The following is a 15,297-nucleotide window of genomic DNA, read 5'->3' as shown; positions in this document are numbered from 1 at the left end:
GTTCATTCACTGTTTCTCCTCTCTAGCCCTGGAATTCAGATCTTGGGGGGTTCCATATGCTTTACATTGGTTAGGATATATTTATTTGTCTCTACTTAGACATAGCCTATGGGGAAACAGGCTTCTACTTGTACCACGAGCTTCTCACAGTTCGTCTTAAAAAGTGTCACTGGTGGTTTACTTTTATCCAATGGTTTTCAAAGAATAAACTGTAGATTTCCTGGTATTCTACACTGCTTCTTTGAATAACACCTCAGGGTGGAAAGGAATGAAAGTGAGTAGATGGACTTCTCCCTTCAACCACAGTAACCTTTTATTAATCATAATGTATTAACTACTTATAATAGCTTGAAGAATGGGGCTTCATAATTTTTCCAAAAAAATGTTTTTAATAATTAAATCTCCTATTTATAATAAAAATTCATTTTCATTCCAAATTTCTCTAAAGTAATCCAAATTCAATAAGAAAGGTGATAACAGGGAATTATATTCAATATTCTATAATAACCTATAAGGGAAATGAATCTGAAAAAGAATATACATATATATTATGTATATTAAGAATATATATATATATATATATATATATATATATATATATAAACTGAATCACTGTGCTGTATACCTGAAACTAACACAACATTGTAAACCAACTGTACTTCAAGAAAAAAAAAGAAAGAAAAGTTTCTACAACAATATGCAGTAGGTATTGTAATTATGCCTCTGTATTCAGGTGAGTAAGTTTAGGGTCAGAGAGGTGAAGCCACTTTCCCTGAGTCCCATAGGTAGTAGCGGAGAGCCAAGAAATAAATCCCAACATGTTTGACTCAACACTATTCCCTTTAATCACCCTGCTTTCCTGCCTCCTATAGTCTATATAGTTTTCCCTCTTTTCACCACTCCGCATTATTGTTCACTCCTTTTATTTTTTTTCTTTTCTTTTTTGTTTTTTCTTTTGAAATAGCAGATGCAACAGTCCCTGGTTTTCATTTACTTTTTTTAACTTGCTTATTTGTATTTGGGTTTTTGTGTTTTTTTTTAATTAAAGACTTCAAATATATTTGCATGCCTCTCTGGTCCCATCCTTCAACAGTCTGTCCCACACACTTGTCAGATTAATCCAACTCAAATACATTTTTTTAATTTCTTTGCAATATTTTATTAAAGTCCTCTAATTCTTCCTACTTCCTCCACTGGCATTATTCAAAATGTGTTCCTCAAGATGTTGGTAGATATTTTACTTAAAAGAAAAAAAAATACTTGGAATATCAGTTTGCTTTTCTTGGAGGAGAAAGAAAAGAGAGAAGAATTTAGATATTTAAAAAAACACTGTAATTCCATAAAGAAATTTGGGGAAATGCTTTTTGGAAAAAAAAATAACTTTTTCTTCTGAATCAACTACATTTGTTTTTATGGCTGAGGTTTTGTGAAGAACACTTCTGGAATCATCAAATTAAAATGTTACTATATTTGTTATTTAAAATAATTAGAAGCTTAAAATGTTACATGTTACAGCCTAAGCATTTTCTTGGAAGCTAACAACTTAGTATCAAAGAGATATGCTTCTTCCATTATTATCCAAGTTAATGTTGTACTCATTCAGTGTGGTAGGAAAAAGAAAAGAGGAAAAAAATGCTACAAGCAAAGAATAACTTTATGAGAGCAATGGTGTTAACCATTAAAACTTCAAAATAATAGTAATTTGAGACCATGTGCTAAAGACAGTGGAGCCACAATATGGAAAAGTCAAAAGCCACCTCCCCACACACACTCCTTAGACTGAGGTGAGTGAGAAAGAAACTTTTTTGTATTAAATCACTGAACTGTTGAGGTTGTCTGCCACTGCAGCTAACATTACTTACTTTGACAGAAACCAAGGCCCAGAAATGTGGCAATATGTGTAAGGTTCCACAGTGAATTAAGGGCATAGCAGTTCAGTACTCTTTCTACCCAATGATCCTGTTCTGTTCACAGGAGACTTCATCATTTTCTCTCTCTTATTTTTAAAAACTAACTCATAAAAGATTTGTAAGTAATCATTTGTTTCCTTTCATACCTTACATCAGGTAAATGTAAAAACTTGACTGTACCAGCATGACATTAAACCAAGTCATTATTTCATAAAATTGCAGTGGCAACTACTCCAAAACATTTAAAGCAGCTCTATAATGCAGCACATTCAGATAAATGAAGAGACATCGCTTACATTTTCTACTTTCACCCAGTAATAGGAGAGGACAACCTGGCATGACACAGTCAAAAGGTTCCAAAGTCTTAACGGTAAGAATTTTATGTACTTTAGACAATTCTCTCTCCTCCTTCACACCATTTTTTTCTACTCCAAATTTAATTATATGGGTGTTTCTTACTTTAACAATCCCACAATGTAGGGCATAGTGTCTTTAAACACAGTCTTAAATAGAAACCCTAATAAATCAGGTTTTTTTGGATCAGAGCCCTGTGTACTGCATAAACTGGAATGGAAGATAAATGATTCTGCAAAGGGACATTCACCTAAATATTTTTATCCTCAGTAACAATGATAGTCCCTTACCTGGTTTGTAGGAATATAATGGAATCTCCGGGGAAGCTGGAAGGGCAAGATGTCAGTAAGTGAAGTCAGGCCCTTCCTATTGAATAGCCATTGCCTAGACTAATCTTGACCAAGAGTCAAGGCTCTCAAAAGCAAAAGACTGAGCAATGAAGTCATTAAGAACCTTTTCCTTTCTTTCTTTTCTAGGTGAGGCTAAGACTAGAATAAAAGCTTAGAAATTCATATCTACGCAGGAAAAAGTCAGTAAACAAAAGGCAAGAGCAGGGACACAAGAGGTTAGGATGGAAAAGGCGACACACAGACTTTAGGCCCAAGAGACTGATGATATAAAGGAGAGGGAAAGATGCTCATGGGGGCAAAACTTAGGACTTTAACTTTGAAAACCTAGGTTCAAAACCTATTCTACTACAATCAGGCTTTTAAGAAATCACCTTTTGAAGACTATTTCTTCACATATATTATGGGAATACAGAATTGTGTCTGACTGGAGTTTATCTTATGCAAATTCAAATGTAAGAGCCCAGCAAAGAGAGAGAAAAACAATTTAATTAGTGCAAGAGTTTTGCTAACCATTAATGGCAATGGCTGTGTATTCTGGGGGCCTGGACCATTGTTCCTGCATCCTGTGTGCCTCTCAGGATGTATGCTAGACTGTAAGCCTCAGGAGGTCAAGAATTTATCTCTCTGGTTCATCACTGTAGTTCCAGTATCTAGAATAATATCTGTCATGTAGGAGGCCATAAAATCTGTGGCAGGAATGGAGGAAGGGAGAAGGGGAGGAAAAGAAAAAGGAAGAAATAGTGAGCAACTTGCTGTATTGCATGACCCCAAAGAGAAGCCATCCACTTTACCAGCTGTAAGTGGAACAGACACCAATGAATAATAATATTTGTGGGAAAACTAGCTGTATTGGACTTTCTGAAAGATAGAATTCTCATGGGTAACTTTCACTACACACAAGATTCTGCCTCTGTACTTTAGAACCCAACTGCCCAATAAGATGCAACTCTACTATAATAATAATCGTAACAATGCTTGCATAACCTAACTTACCAGGCTTATATAAGAACACAGCAAGATTAAAATACAGAATGGTATTCTGCATAATAATGTTGTAGTAGGCAAATGCCAGGTAAAAATAATTCGTATCATTATCCGACTTTACCTACTAGTTACATGCTCTTGTATCAAACTCTGTGGTATACCACAACTACTATATACAGCTTCTGTAGTTATCTGGCAAAAGGAATCTCCGCACTTGAAATACTGGTGACGATGATACACAAAGGACAGGAAAATTAGCCAAGGAAGGAAATATCCACTACTCATCCCATCAACCAACTTAGCCTTGTAGCGCTATTGACATTCCCTTCTCGACTCTGTGGGGTTTGTCAATAGAGATGCTCACAAACAATTAAAAGCTGTTGCTACCACTGTGAAGCTTGTAAGCATGTATTCATTACTATGTGTTGGTAGACTAGACTGTGTGTCCAGGTAGACTATTCTTCTGTTACTCACAAACATCAAACATTTTCCCAGCTGAAGTCTGTCATTATTGTTCTTCCTTCTATCTACGATGCTCCCCTGGGCATTTGTCAACAGTCTCATCCTTCAGGGCTCAGTCACCTCCTCAGAAAGGCTTTCCCTGACAAACTACACTACAAGTCTCCTGCTCCTTTGTTGATCTCAATAATCCCAAACTTTCTAGAAACTACCACAGTCTATAATTATCTTGTTTATCTATTTAATAATTTTCTCGTACACTAGGAAGTAACTTTCATGAGATCAGAGAACTTGTCATGACTCCATGCTAGCATGTGACACATAGAATGTGCTCAGTAAATATTTTTGACTGCTAGAATGAATGGTGGAAGAGAGAAAGGAGAAACTGACTGAGCTGTACATATTGAAGGCTGGTATTCTCAATGGTAACTTTGAGCGCTTCCCGGGTGGCACAGTGGTTGAGAGTCCGCCTGCTGATGCAGGGGACACAGGTTCGCGCCGCAGTCCGGGAAGATCCCACATGCCGCGGAGCGGCTGGGCCCGTGAGCCATGGCCGCTGAGCCTGCGCGTCCGGAGCCTGTGCTCCTCAACAGGAGAGGCCACAACAGTGAGAGGCCCGCGTACCAGAAAAAAAAAAAAAAAGGTAATTTTGACTATATACAATTTTACCCCTGTATATTTAGAACACATCTCCTAAGTAAGATATAATACTACTGCAATCTTTTCTGTGTAACCTGTTATTAGGCTTATAGAAACTCAATGAGATTAAAATGCACAATAGGCACTTTTTAAAACATTAAGCACTCTGCAAATGTTATATGTATTTCTATTATTACATATTTTGATTCATGTTGTATCCTTTTATATTAATACTGGTATGTAACATAACAGAGTACTCATGTAATAGAATGGTTTTAGAGACAAGGAACAGAACGTCCATTTCAAGTCTGCTTTACTGATAAAGGTAATTTATTGGTTCAACATATGAAAAGTCCTACAGATAGGGCAGACTAACCAGGACACAGAATCTGTTTCTTTGTGATTCTCTTGTCCCTCCTTTTTTCTCTCTGTTGACTTCATCCTTGAGCTGGTAGTGAAAAGGCTACCATAGTCTGCCATGACATGTCCACAGCCAAGCCATCTTTTTCCATGGCTTTCTGTTTTCCAAATACCCTCAGCAAACATCCCATCCTGTCTCCTTTGCTTACACGGAGTCATATGCCATTTCCTGAACCAATTCTTTTGTCCAGGAATGGTTGGCTGTCTTATGCCTGAGTTCCTACACCAATTATTATCAAAGACATAGAAGACAAATCAGACTCATTCTGGACCTGGAGACAGGTTTGCTTCCCCTGAAGTACTGGTGTTACAAGGAGTAAATGTAAATGCCTAAGGGTAAACCAGGCAGAAAGGTGCAATACATTCACTATGTTTATGAAGATTATGTGGCTTAAGGCAGGTAGAGCACTTAGATAATACCTGGGATATGGAAAAATGCTCAATAACCACTCTTTTGTTGGGAGGAAAACAAACCTATCTTTCTAAATAAAATTCTAGAAGTTTGGGGAACAAAGAATTGATGTCAAACCAAGGGAAATTATGGTCTCATATAAACTATTTTGTAGATTTTTTTGCTTGACCTGAGGTTAGGTATTATTGTATATTTTCCATTTGGATTTTGGTCAGTCAATATGTTTTAGTATCTACACCATGCAAGACATGATTTAAAATGCTGCATAAGACATTAAGTCTAAAATATAGCTTTCTCTAGGGGCCTGGAAGCCTAACACATGACATATGTTCTAAGTCAATGTACAATAATATTTTGAGTTAAGTGCTAAATAAGTTGAGGTATATAAACGTGCAAAGATAATATGTAAATACTAATATTTGTATGAATGTAAATATGCATATATAATATATATTTATGTAGTAATAGAAATACTAAATAAGTGGTTGACCACAGCAGTGTTTAAGAGCCTGGACACTAGATCCATTCAAACCCAGGGTTTGAATCCTGACTCTTGGAATAGTATCTGGGATTAGTACTCCTTCCCTAGCTTTAGTCCCCTCACCTGTAAAATGTACCTATCTCACTGGGTTGTTTTAAGGGTTAAATTAAATGAGCTAATCCAATAAGTATTGTCATTGCATCTGCTCATGGTGAGTGTTCCATAAAGGTTAGTTACTCTTAGAATCACCATCCTTGTTATGGTTTGGTTTTAAAGAATTCCAGAAAAAGAAATCAACTGAAATAGATGGGATTTGCTCTTAGTCTTAAAGGAAGCGTAGGATTCAAACAGGAGACGAGATAGCTGGCCATGTAGTCACAAGTCACACTTGGAAACTCGGTAAGTAGCCCAAACTGTCTAGGGGTGGAAATCCATGTAATAACAGATCATATTTGCACAACAACATCTCACAATCCTTCCATTTTTAAATTTAAATAGCTATTATTTCCCCTCACTCCCACCCACAACGCAATTCACATCTGCTTTCTTTTTAACAAGCAGGGAAACTGAAACTGGTAATTAAGTACCTCAAATCCCTTTTCAGAATGAGGCATATTCCAAAAGGGAAGAGACCTATTCTAATTTGCTATTGAAATTCAAGAAAGGAGCACAGTGCCTAGCGCATTTAAAGTGTCCCATGAATGGGTGATGATGGGGTAAAAATAAAGAACTTAATAAAATGACTTGCTTAGAGTTATCTGACCAGTAAACAGCAGGGATGAAACCGGACAAGAACTGGAGCCTCCTAATTCCTGAACTTTTTGTTTCCTGTGACACGTGACTCCCTCCATGTAAGGGAATTATGAGATAGGAGATTGGTAAGGAGCACCTCTGGAGAGTGCAATGGTCAGGGGCTCAGGTGAACACATAGGAATTGATCCATTATGTTCTAAGGGACCACACAGTGTAGTGGGGAGGTGCACAGGTCTGGTTAAAACCTCAGTTCCTCCTCTTACATGGTTCTGTGACTTTGGGTAAGTTATTTAACCTTTCTGTATCTCATTTCCCTCATCCATAAGAAGGGGATAAAATGATAGTATGTATCTCATAGAGTGGTGATGATTAAAGGAAACAATGCATGTAGACTACATAAAACAGTGCTTAGAACATAGAAAACACTCAATAAATACTAGCAATTATTACTTAGAAAGATGGAAGGACCTATATTTTAGAGCATCTGCTGTTTTTTATTTGCCCCACCCCCTCACTCTGGCCCCTTGCCTCTAGAGAGGGCATGCAACTCAGAGTTCTATGGCTCCCTTGTCAATGCCTTTGATGTTTGCTTTTCCAGCTCTAGGAAAAGTGCTCTCAAAGAAGGAGATGGTCCCTACTTCACTGAAATTGCTGAAATCACTCCAGGGAAGCAATCACCTACCTCATCAAACCCATACCAGCTACACAATTTGTAGAGCCCAGTGCAAAATGAAAATGTGGGGCTTCTTGTTCAAAATGTATTAAGAATTCCAAGACAGCAAGACAGAGCATTAAACCAAGTATGGGACCCTTCTGAGCCCATGTACAGGTTGCACACCCATGAAGCCAGGCTTGCAGATGCTTTAAACTTTCTACTTCACCTCTTTGTCTTCCTTTGGAGTCATCTTTTATGACTCTTGCCCCAAACACCTGGCAGAAAGTGTTTCTCTTGCCCTTGATCTTTGCATTAAACTTGCTTTGCATTTTGGAATCCAAATACCTGGATAGAAATTTGGATTCCACCCCTACTGGTCTGTACACTCATAGGAATGATGCTTAACTCTCTTTAATTCTATTTTCTCATTTGAAAATTGAGGATAATGATAGTCATAGCAACCTTATAGACTTACTATGAGTATTGAAAGAGCTAATAATTTAAAAGTTTTTAAATAGTATCTAACACAGTGGTTCTCCACCCTGGCTGCATATTAGAATCACCTTAGCACTGTTAAAAAGTGCCACTGTCTGGGCCCCAGCCACGACCAATTAAACCAGAGCCTTTGGGGGTGAGGCCAGGACAACTATAGTTTTAAAAGGCCCCTCAAGAGATTTGAATGAACAGGAGGGTTGGGGACCACTGGTCTTGTGTATGACGAGTGCTCAATAATAAATAATAAATGCTATAATAAATTTTAGAATATAAATAGTATAATAATAAATAATGTTGGCCAGTTATTATACAGCTTGCTAAACAAAGAAGTAAAATGTCCTATAGTTCAGTTTTCCCCCTGGATCAACTATGCATCTGGCTTCTTTCTCCCATTCTCATGTGCTTTGATCCAGCATGTACCTGCAACCAATATAAATCAAAACAAAAGATGTCTTGCGGTGTTCCCGCTGAGACAAAGGTACCTTTGAATACAGGTCTTTCCATTAACCCAGAGACGAGAGGGGAAATGTCAATTCCTCCAACAGGGCTCCTTCCTTTGATATCAGGGTGGTGTATATTCCAAAAGCTCTGTACTCTGCAGGTTTCGGGGGGCAGGGAGGACTTCAATCGAGTCACCAGAGATCCCTAAATAATGCAAAGCAAAGAGAGACAAGGAGGTGGTGAGAATGTTAATTTCTTAAGCTTGTATTTCTCTCCCATCAGAGTGGATAATCATCTCTTTGAAAATGCCCTTGTGTCATATTTATGATGGTGACACATCCATTATGAATACAGTAGCTCATTTGCAATATGACCTGACAAATATTGATGTGTTCTAGGCTACATTTAATTTCAAGGTAACTAAAATCATTTGTGTTTCTTAGTAACCGGGAAGGGTTCTGATCACATGAAGCTTAAAATAGTAGGGTCCTTTATGACTCGTCCTTCATAGTGAATCTACTAATCGGGACCTGGACAGGTGTTGAGGGAGGAGCTGGAGGAGTGGTCAGCTGAGTCAATTTGACCTTGAGGTCAAGAGGATCTCACTCTCAAGCTGAGGTTCATAGATACATTGTTGGAGGGGAGCTGGCTGAGTTAGTCACAAACAGTTTCTTAACTGATATCCATTGACCATCTCCTCCAGCTAAATAATAGGGTTACAGATCCACAGCTCCTGGGACTCAGAATATAAAAGCCGATTTGTGGAGGCCCTCAAAGGCCCAAGTCCCAGCATCCAAGAGTCAAATATATGTTATATTTGCTGAGCCTGTGGGTCTAAGAGAAAAGAGCAGATCCTGCCCAGAGCTATTTATGTTCTAGTTGGCTCCCTAAATTCTAAGCACCTGAGAAGGCAATTCTTAAGCGATATTACAAGATAACACAGATTTAGAGGGCAAAAGAATTATCATAGTCAGGACAGTGTTTTTAATAAGTTTTGAAACCATTGTGAGTCCTGAAGTTAATTTAGTAGGTCAAGACAAACATTTCCTTTTAGAATAGAATAGACTAGATCGAAGTAGACTAGATCAGAGTGCTTTCCTTTCAGTTAAGTAAATTGTTAGGATTGTTTTCTGAAAGTTTAGCTTCATTTATCTATGTTTATGTGTGGGCATGTTAGGTCGCAACGTAGAATGGAATTTTTTGCTGTGGTTCAAGGTCCAAAAGATTGAAATTCACCATATTAGTAGACAGTGTCTATTCAGGGCAGAGTTTACAAACTGGGGACTCGCAGGATACATATGGCCCATTAGCAGTGAGTGAATCGGGAGTTTTATTATTATTGTTGTTATTTTGTTCTGTGGTTCACAAAAACAGGTTGTGAAAAAATATGAGTTGATGGCCAGCAGCTAAAAGTCAGGAACTTTTATCTTTTAAAAAGACAAATTTTTCAGTTTCTCTTCAAATACCAGAATATCTAGAAATAATGAATCTGAATTCTCACAGGCCGGGATAGCCCAGGTAAATTGTTTTCCCCAAAATGAAAAATCTGATAGGTAAGTCAAGTGGATCCATTTCTATAATATTTTCTATCCCTGGGTCCTTTGACTTGACAGTGATTTTTTATCTGCCATATGCTCCTGCCTCAACCTACATTTCTGGCCTTATCACTCACCCATCTTCTGTTCTAACCAAATTAGAGAGTTAACTTATCCAAGGATAGTTCCCACATCCTCTGACTGTTGCACTCTCTCCTCCCCAGCCCCTCTGTCAATTGAATTAAACATTTACCAAAGCCCAATTTAACTACATAGACCTATATAGACCTTCCAGAAAGCCTTTCTACCTCTTTCTTTATCTCTGGTAGTTCCTATCCCTGAATTCCACATTGTACTTCTTTACTGGTCTTGCAGTACTCATAATGCTCTAAGATATATCATCCTTATTTATCATCATCTGTCTCTCTGAGTAGGTCATGAGCTCGCTGAATGCAGAAACCACGTCACATTTGTCTCTGCTTTCCCATCCCATTGCTCAGACCAGTGAATTGCATAAAGCAGACACTCAATAGCTGTTTGACAAATTGCATTACAAAAGACTTCAACATAAGGTTATTAGTTGCAGCATTGTTTGATATAGCAAAAAACTGAAAACAATCCAACTGTCCATCAGTTGAGTTTGAATAAATCAGCTATGCCACCTCTATACAATGGAATATTCTAAGGCTATGGAAAATGATTTAGATCGATTTTTGGTGACGTAGAAAGATGTTCAGGACATAATACTAAGTAAGAAAGCAATTGACAGAACTGTAGAGAGCGCATTATCCAAATAATTTTTAAATAGACACTTCTAGGTATAGAAAAGATCTGAAAGGATATTCATTCACCTCACAGATGTTTCCTGAATGCCTACTATGAGTTAATGACTATTCTAAGAGCTGTACGTATAAGAGTAAACAAAGCGAAATGTCTATGCACGTGGAGTTAGCATCCTACTAGGGGAGGGGACAGAGAGAAAAAACTGTATTTAAGATAATAATAAGTGGAACAAAGAGAAGTAAAACAGGAATACTGAATAAAGAGTGATATGGCTGGTACAGGGAACATTTCAATATTATTTAAGGTGTTTAAGAAACACCTCTCTGATAAGAAATTATTTCCCCAGAAACCTGAAATAAGACAGTAAGTCATGTAGGTTTCTGGAGGAAGAGGATTCCAGGCAGAGGGAACAGCAAGTGTAAAGGTCCCAAGGTACAAGTGTACTTGGTGTGGCAGGATAAAGTAAGTAAAAGGAGAGAAGGTTGGAGATGAGATAAGCAAATTAATGGGAAACCATGTTATGTAATGCCCTCTAAGGGAGTTTGACTTTTATTCTGAGTAGAGTGAAAAGACTGGCAGGCTTTCAAAAAATTATCAAGAAATTGGTAATGGACATATTAAGTTTGAGATGCCTATAGGAGTTCCAAATGGGAGGTAGAAAGTTGGATGCATGATCTAGAGTTCAAGAGTGAATTCTAGGCTGGGTTTATAGATTTAGACTGGTATTTAAATCCATTTTCTAGTTAGGTGAAACTACCTTGAAAATAAGTGTAGAAGGCAAAGAGGTCTGAGGACTGAGCCATATACTATTTTGTCATTTAGGGAATGAAAGCTTAAGAGAGTCCAGCAAAACTTAGAAAAAGGGACTACTGAGCAAAGAGATAAAAGAAAGAGCTATGTGAAGGAAGCCTAGTGGCAAAAGTATGATATCCTCAAAGAGGAGGAGGAGATAAATTCTATCAAATTCTGCTCAGGGCTTCCCTGGTGGCGCAGTGGTTGAGAGTCCGCCTGCCGATTCAGGGGACACGGGTTCGTGCCCCGGTCCGGGAGGATCCCACATGCCGTGGAGCGGCTGGGCCCGTGAGCCATGGCCGCTGGGCCTGCGCGTCCGGAGCCTGTGCTCCGCAACGGGAGAGGCCACAACAGTGAGAGGCCCGCGTACAGGAAAAAAAAAAAATTCTGCTCAAAGGTGGAATAAGAGGAGGACTGAGAAAAGGCCATTGACTTTTGTGACATGAAGATCACTGATGACCTGAATAAAAGCAATCTTGGAAGAATGGTAGAGACAAAAGTCAGAGTAAATTAGGATTTCAAGAGAGAAGGGGAGGCAGGGCTGACAGTGAGTTTATACAACTCTTTCAAAGCGCTTTCAAACTTAAGGAATATCAGACAAATTGAGACTCATTCTAGAAATCAACTGGCCTCTTCTCCACAAAAATGTCAATGTCATAAAAGATAAAGAAAGGCTGAGGAAATGTTCCAGATTAAAAGAAACCAAAGAGTCATGTCCACTAAATTCTATATATGATTCTTGATTGAACCCTGGATCAAGGGAAAATTGTTAAACTGAACATTATTGAAAAAAATGACAAAATTTGAATACGGATTGCATTTTAAATCAGGATGTTGTATTAATGCCAAACTTCCCAAATTTCATCATAGAATTGTAGTTATGTAATGGAATGTCCTTGCTCTTAGGAAATATATCAGAAAATGATTCAGAAAAACACGGTAATTATATATACATTTATATATATATAAAAAAATAGGTTTTTATATATGCAGGATATAGAAATATATATATTTATATAAAATCTAGATGAGGGGTACATAGAAGTCCTCTGTATTATTCTTACCAACTTTCTGTAAATTTGAAATTATTTTGTAATAAAACTTTTTGAAAATGTTATAGTGGTTATTTCTAAGAAATGAAATAATGGATTTTTTTTCTATCTCCTTATCTCTATTTTCTTTTTCAACAGCAGAGATCAGTTACTTTAAAACATAAGTATTTTTAACGACATTTAAAGTATTTAAGAAAACGTATCAGTTAACTTTATCGACCCCTCAAAAGGGCAGTGTTTTAATGATCTGAGCAAATACTTACTTCATGAGACATATTTATCAGATTTTTTGAAGTTATAGAACAAGATTTACAACAGATCTCTACTGATGAGATTATACACCCACATATGATACCTTGTGGGCCAATGTTCACTTCTCAAGAAAAAGGAAGTTAATACATTGGGATATTGCTTTAAGTATTTTAATGTTAATTATAATGATAATGCACTAAAATGAATTAATAATTTTGAATTTTTCTTCATTGAATTGCCAGAGGTTTCTTTAGGGCTTAAATTATTATTTCTATGTTTTATGTGTTGGCTTTACCATCACAGAGGAGAAATATGAAAAAGCAATTAACTATATCCTCCAGTCTCCCTGAGAAATTGCTGTAGGGAATCTGTGAAAGAAGGGGCAGAGTTAGCACTATCACAGAAGATCTGTTTAATCAGATTCTCACTCTGGGGAAAATCTGGTTTAAAACCCCATGGCCTTGCCTCTCTCTCGCCCTGTCACAGCTCACCCTTCCCCCTCCCCATATCCTCAAGTCTGTTCTCCAGTAGGTCTGTGTCTTTATTCCTGTCTTACCCCTAGGTTCTTCATGACATTTTTTTTTCTTAAATTCCGGTGCTTTGTGACCGCCTGGAGGGGTGGGATAGGGAGGGTGGGAGGGAGGGAGACGCAAGAGGGAAGAGATATGGGAACATATGTATATGTATAACTGATTTACTTTGTTATAAAGCAGAAACTAACACACCATTGTAAACCAATTATACTCCAATAAAGATGTAAAAACAGAAACAAAATCCCCATGGCTATCAGAACAAGCTTGCCATTATCATGTAACAGATTTGTGGTGGAAACTCAATAGCCATTTGTTGATTAATTGTCAAGAAAGGGAAGAAAGTTTATATCAGAGCCAACTTGACTTTGCAAGATCTAGCGAGTTTACCATCAACTCTCACCGACTTAGAGTGTAAAATATTGGCCATAGTGTTAGGAGGCTGAGTGGAATTTTTTTAAATGTCAATCCATCTAACAAGAAGGATAAGATAACTTTGTTGACCACAAGCCTAAGAGCACTTTATTGACTTAACAGCCAAGTAAGAAAAAAAAATGAGGGGGGAAAAAATTAACCAGTTAAAGTAGGTAGAGTGACAATACTTTGCTATCAAGATTTGTAATTCTTGGGGCTTCCCTGGTGGCACAGTGGTTGAGAGTTCGCCTGCCAATGCAGGGGACACGGGTTCGTGCCCCGGTCCGGGAAGATCCCACATGCCGCGGAGTGGCTGGGCCTGTGAGCCGGCCTGCGCATCCGGAGCCTGTGCTCCGCAACAGGAGAGGCCACAACAGTGAGAGGCCCGCGTACCGAAAAAAAAAAAAAAAAAAAAAGATTTGTAATTCTTGATAGCAAAATAGCAATTGAACTAATTTAAATCAAGCCTTTAAAAATAATTATAGAGAAATATTTTTAGAATTATTATAGGTATTTTTGAAGGTGTTTAATAATATGTATGTGTTAGTGCCTGTATCTCAATTTCAGTTTCTGGCAACACGGTAGACTAAATAATCTAACTGACTCTCGACTAAAAGTAAGTAAAAGTAAATAAAAATATGAATATCTATTTTACTGCTTTGACAAATTGGCAAGAAGGTAAGAATTCTCCAGAGACCTAAAGTTAAGGGAAAACAAGAGTCCAACATGGTAAGCAGAGGACCAGAGCTCACCTTTACCCCAAGGGCAACTTCTGAACCCAAATAACTCTGAACTTTACTTTCCATGGCCTCACAGAGAATGAAGACATAAGAAAAATCTCTCAGAGTGGGAAGCCTACTAGGAGATTCCACACATTAACGTGAGTAGAAAATTACACCGTCAGCAGGCAAACTAGAAATAAAATTGTACCTCTCAGGAGTAGAAAATAAAATTAGCCATCTAAACCTTGTTTCTGGATGAAAGCCAGGAGGAAACACCTAAAAATTAAAAATAAAAGTGCACACATATACAAAAAAAAATTAAGTTTCCATAAAGGATAGACAGTTGAAATATGTACATCTTTAAAAGATAGCATTTGCAATAGTACCAACAAATGAATCTAACCAAAGTTGCACAAGACCTTAACAACATCAAAAACCTGTGAAACTCTATGGAAATATATTAAAAAAGAACTAAATAAATGTAAAGATGTACCATGGTTCATAGACGGGAAGACTCAGTATTATAAAAATATTGCTTCTCCCCAGATTGATCCATATATTCAATCTGAATAGTTTTTACTTTGAAATTTGGCAAAAAATTATGATTTAAACAGAGGACAGAGAACAAAAATAGTCAAAACATCCCATAATAGGAAATATATAGAGAAGATATTTGCCTTACCAGGTATTGAGAGTTATAAAAATCTAATATTTATGATAAAGTGGCATTGGTCCAGGGATAGATGAATAGACTGGTGGAACTGAGTGCAGAACTCAGAAATATATCCACACACCTATGGAAGTTCGATTGACAGACTAGTGGGAAACAGGGATTTTTCTATAAATAGTTCTGAAACAAAATTG

General features: G+C 37.4%; 1 protein-coding gene across 1 annotated transcript in view; it reads right to left on the bottom strand.

Moving 5' to 3' along the window:
- Positions 1 to 15,297, bottom strand: part of TAFA1 (TAFA chemokine like family member 1) — a 767,746-nt gene that overhangs the window by 603,977 nt on the left and 148,472 nt on the right. Inside the window, exon 4 of the mRNA XM_029242641.1 lies at positions 8,395 to 8,557. The gene's annotated coding sequence lies outside the window, so the exon portion shown is untranslated. The remainder of the gene's footprint in view (positions 1 to 8,394; positions 8,558 to 15,297) is intronic.

This window comes from Monodon monoceros, unplaced genomic scaffold (genome assembly GCF_005190385.1).
Source record: "Monodon monoceros isolate NGI ecotype Baffin Bay Population unplaced genomic scaffold, NGI_Narwhal_1 Super_Scaffold_3, whole genome shotgun sequence".
NCBI classification, from domain to species: domain Eukaryota; kingdom Metazoa; phylum Chordata; class Mammalia; order Artiodactyla; family Monodontidae; genus Monodon; species Monodon monoceros.
The sequence above is the reverse complement of the archived record's forward strand: the minus strand, read 5'-3'. Positions and strand labels throughout refer to the sequence as shown.